Source organism: Microtus ochrogaster, chromosome 8 (genome assembly GCF_000317375.1).
Source record: "Microtus ochrogaster isolate Prairie Vole_2 chromosome 8, MicOch1.0, whole genome shotgun sequence".
Classification (NCBI taxonomy): Eukaryota; Metazoa; Chordata; class Mammalia; order Rodentia; family Cricetidae; genus Microtus; species Microtus ochrogaster.
In genome coordinates, this window is record NC_022015.1 from 11556394 (window position 1) to 11561321 (window position 4928).

At 39.1% G+C, this 4928-nt stretch overlaps 1 pseudogene; it reads right to left on the bottom strand.

The window, feature by feature from the left end:
- Positions 1-928: 928 nt before the first annotated feature.
- LOC101986644 lies at positions 929-1860 on the bottom strand (annotated as a pseudogene).
- Between the last annotated feature and the right edge of the window lie 3068 nt (positions 1861-4928).

Here is a 4928-nt window from a genome sequence, read left to right on the forward strand (position 1 = left end):
ATGTGTTGGGATTAATTTGATGTTTACTTTTTTATTAAAGACAAAAATAATTTTAAAATAGTCTTTGATTAAGATGTATTCACACAAAAGACAATTGGTATTCAAGCACAAACTAGGTAAATTTAGAAACAAACAATTTTAAATCAGAAAATTGAAAATAAGTCTCTTTCAGAAAATTCTTTTCTAAAATTATGACCATATCAGAATTATGTGTTAAATGTTATAAATTTTCAGTTTCAGAGGCATGAAAGTAATACATAATTAAAAAATATGGCAGAAGTACACAGTATATAAAAAACTGAAACAATCAGAGGAAACTGAGTCCTTACATCTTCATCTCCACAGAAGTGAGATCATCCCAATTATCCCCAGAAGATGTCCTGGAGGGGACTCTTTAGGCCTTGAGTTCATCAGATTGCTAAAACACAAAGTGTCAATAGATATAAAGAATCTGAACAACCTTTTGAGTTGACTGGATAAGATAGCTAGCATAAGAGGAAAATTCCTGATAACACAAGTTTTCTACCACCTACAGCCCTGCCTTCAGCAGTTAGATTTTTGTAAAGAAGGAGGTCATTTCGTTTTTGCTAAGATTTTGGATGGCAATACTATTCTTATTCAAACGATTCCAGATGATTCTACAATTTGAAACCTAAAAGTTGCTTCCAAAGAAAATGGAAATTATGTGAGAACATGTTTTTATAGATGCAGAAAATGTTGGTCAATGAAAGGATTAAAAAGAAGAAAATTGCTAAATGTTGCCATTGTAGTGAACCCACTGTTTTCATGATGAAGAAGTTCTTAATAGTAGATGATAAGATTTATGTCTAAAATATCATTGATATAATTGCAAATTTCCATAGGATACTGTCCATTCATCTGGAAGATCAGAGCTCATTACACTGCTTACAATCCCAGATATTTGTAGCTACCAGTGAGTATTAGCCACCAGTATTTTCATGGCCTCTTTAACATCCTTGTTTCTGAGGCTGTGGATGAGGGGTTCAACATGGGGATCACCACTGTGTAGAACACAGACACCACCTTGTTCTGGTCTGTGGAGTAGCTGGACTTGGGCATCACATAGATGAAGGTGATGGTCCCATAGAACAGAGTGACTGCAGTGAGGTGGGAGGTGCAGGTGGAGAAGGCCTTCTGGCAGCCCTCAGGGGAGCGCATCTTCAAGATCGAGACAAGGATGTAGACATAAGACAGAGCAATGATAAACACAGTGACCACAATGATGGAGCCTGAAGAAATTGCAGGAATGACTTCAGAAGAAAAGTCATGAGAACAAGAAAGCTTCAGAAGGGGTGAATAGTCACAGTAAAAGTGATTAACTTTATTTGGTGCACAGAAGGACAGATTTAATAAACAGCCAGTAAACGTCCAAGCATTCACACATCCACCGACGTAGGAAGCGCCCACTAGGAGGGTGCAGACTGTGGAGGACATCTGTGTGGAGTAGAGCAGAGGGGGAGCAGATGGCCACATAGCGGTCATAGGCCATGGCAGCCAGCAGGAAGCACTCAGCTGACCCAAATGTCACTGCACAACAGAGTTGTGCTACACAGCCAGCCACAAGTATAAATGTTTCCTTGGTGAGAAATCCCCTCAGCATGAAGGTTGTGACTGATGAGGAGTACCCAATGTCTACAAAAGCCAAATGGCTGAGGAAAAGGTACATGGGGGTGTGAAGCTGAGGACTGCCTCTTATTAACATGATGATGCTCATGTTGCCCATCAAGGTGATAGAGTAGATTATTAGAAACACAACAAATAGGATGGCACAGATCGTAGCATCTTCTGTTAGCCCCACGAGAATGAACTCTATTACAACTGATAGTTTCCTGGTCCCATCTATGTTAGGAATATTGCCATTGAGAGAAAAATGGTCAGCTATTAGACTTGAATACAGAATTGCAACCTGCTCTTTTCATAGCAGCTATATAAACTAAATGACAGAAATACAGATACTATGTTTAAATTTCAGGAGAAATATTTTCATGTATTACTTTGTGTAAATACTAATATAGGATATCAATTGATGCATGGACAGTAAAACTTAGTTGTTATTTTTCCTTCTTTTTAACAAACCATTTGTGTCTCATGTTGTTAGTTTATATTCCCATCAGGCATAAAGAACAATTGGAATGGAAAAATTCATGTTTTTTCAAGAATTCGTTGTCAGTGAGAATCATATCCACACTCATGCACACACAAACACACACACAATAAAATCATACATGCAGATACAGACAAACAGGTACGTACACACAGACACATCCATGCAGACATGCACACACATAGACACACATACACACAAACAATGGCTTTTTAAAACTTTGTGCTCAGACACCAGCACATTTCCAGTTTGTTTAGAAATGATTAGTTTTTCTTTTACTGCTCAAAACCGTAGGTTTCTTGGCAGTTTTTTTCAAGAATCTTATCTTCTTTGACCATAGTCAACTCCGTTCCCGTCTCCACGTCTTTATTTTTCTTCACATTAGTCCCCTTGCTCTACTAAAGAGTCCATATTCATGCCAGTGTACTCTAATACATCTGAACTCCACTGTATTACTTTTCTTGTACAGGGATAAGGTGTGGAATTTATTAGTAAAAGTTAACCTTTTACAGAAAATATATGAATATAATAGGATGAATGCAGAAGTGAGCATTGTAAGGCAGGTATGAAATACATTGTACAGAAATGCCATGACTGGTTTAGACACATGAGTCTGGGAGAAGGATCTGACTTTTCCACTGACACTTTATGGAATCCCAGGTAAGTGACACACACTATACAACATTCACCATCATTTCCTTAACTCGAATGTTATAATATACATAATACCATGTGTTGATTAGAAATGAGCAAATAAGAACTAACTTGTTAATATCGCTAAAAAGTCTTTAGAGTTTCTATCATAAAAATTAGAAATAATCATCTCCGGATTAGCAGAAAATGAAAGTTCTTACCTGTCTGTGTCTGTTACTCAAGGACAAAGAACTGAGAACTGCCAATGTAAAGCAAGGTTACGTTTAATGGGAAATGTTGTCTTATGGGAAATGACCCCTTGAGTATCTGACTTGCTTGTTAAAATTCCACTGAAACCCCATCAGCACCAAAAATTTCCAAGAATCATGCTCACATAAATGATTGTTATCTACTAGCACTTATCAACTAACCTTTGTGTGCATCAACTTTTTAGATTAAAACTTCATGGATTGATAAACGTCTGTCTAATGGTATTGGAAATGCCAGGAGCAAACAAGGGTACAGTGCAGTGGAAATAATTTTAGCTCAAAGATGAAAGCTTTCTGTAAAAAGTGCTTTTTATAGATCTCTAAATGCTACCATATTTATTTTTATATTTAGTTTAAAAATATTAACTAGTGAGAAGTTTACTTACAACAGTAGGAAAGAATACCATAGTGACCCTATGTGTTGACTGTGCATTTCTCCACACTTTAGTGCAATGTCACAGCCAGTATAGTGACGCAGGATTGAGGTACAGTCAAGATAGAGACCATGTCCACCACCAAGAGGATTGTTCATGCTGTCAATTATCACCACAGGAATATCCCTCTCTTCCCAATTCTCTTCTTCATCTCTAAAAACAAAAATGTCTTCTCCATCTCTCACTTTTGTCATTGAAAAGCTCTATCATTATATAACACCCTTTTATGTAGTACCCAATCATGCTTGTTCAAATATTCATGTGGCAACTCCTATATTTCTTTAATTAATGTTTACAGTGACATCGACTCTTTTGTATAGTCTATTTTGTATAGAGCCATATCTCTAGTCCCTCATACTGGGTTAGAAAGAATAGGAATAAAAGGATATTAAAAAGAAGATATTTTACTTTAAGGAAGCTTACCTTGTAGAGAAAATCCATGTATCACCACATAGCTTCTTACTAGTACTAAAGAGATCAGGGCTGTTGTGAAGACTCAGTGAGTAAAAGTGCTTACCACTCAAACTGGAAGTTGACATTATTTCACCCCTTCAAATACCCATCAAAGGCTTGTTGGGTAGTATGCATCTGTATCCCAGTGTTTCTATGAGATGATGTGAGCAGAGACAAAGTAATCTTCTGGTGGAGTAGACCTACTATCATGCAGTGTGGAAGTCAACCACAGCACCACTATGATGAGCAGGTATGTTGGGGATAGATGGGAGAGAAGAGAAGCAGAGTGGTTTGTGTGCTATAAAGAGAAGGGGAACTGAAGTCATGATGGTGGTGAGGATTAGCCTGATCTGAGAGGACTGTACTGCCAGCTGAGGCCATGGTGATGTCCAGTACCATGCTGACACCAAGGGCCATATCTGGTGGCCTTCTGTAGCATAGACATGTGGATGTCCATGCTCTGTACTGCAGCCTGAAGCCATGTTCATGTTTGAGGTCTGCACTGAGTTGGCTTTGCTCCTCACTAGCCATACTAGAATATTACTAATGGAGATGTGGACCAGGAGAGCTGGCCACACATAGTCTGGCTAATGAGAGAGCTGGCTCCAGTGGCAGGGGCATGGTAGAGCTGGAGGGTTTATCAGCTCAGCTACCACTCAGACCCAGATCCAGGGCTTTGAGTTGGCCCACCCCAATATCTACTCCATCTACAAACTGTTGGAGGGCATGAAGGGGCATGAAGGGGCTGGCTCCATGAACCCAGAGCCACAGGATTGCCATAACTCAGAGCAACAGCAGGATATCTTGATGAGGGTCCAGTGTTGATGGTATAGCAGAAGCCAGAGGCCTTAAGCCAGACTTATCGCAAAGAACATTTGCAAGTAGAGGTTTGGGCAAAAGGGTATACTCCATGATACACTGCAATTTCCAGAGCCACTATGATGAATTTTGTGATGGAGAGGTGGGAAGTCAGAGGAGTGGAATGGTAAGTGCACAGATGGCTGCAGTTGCTAG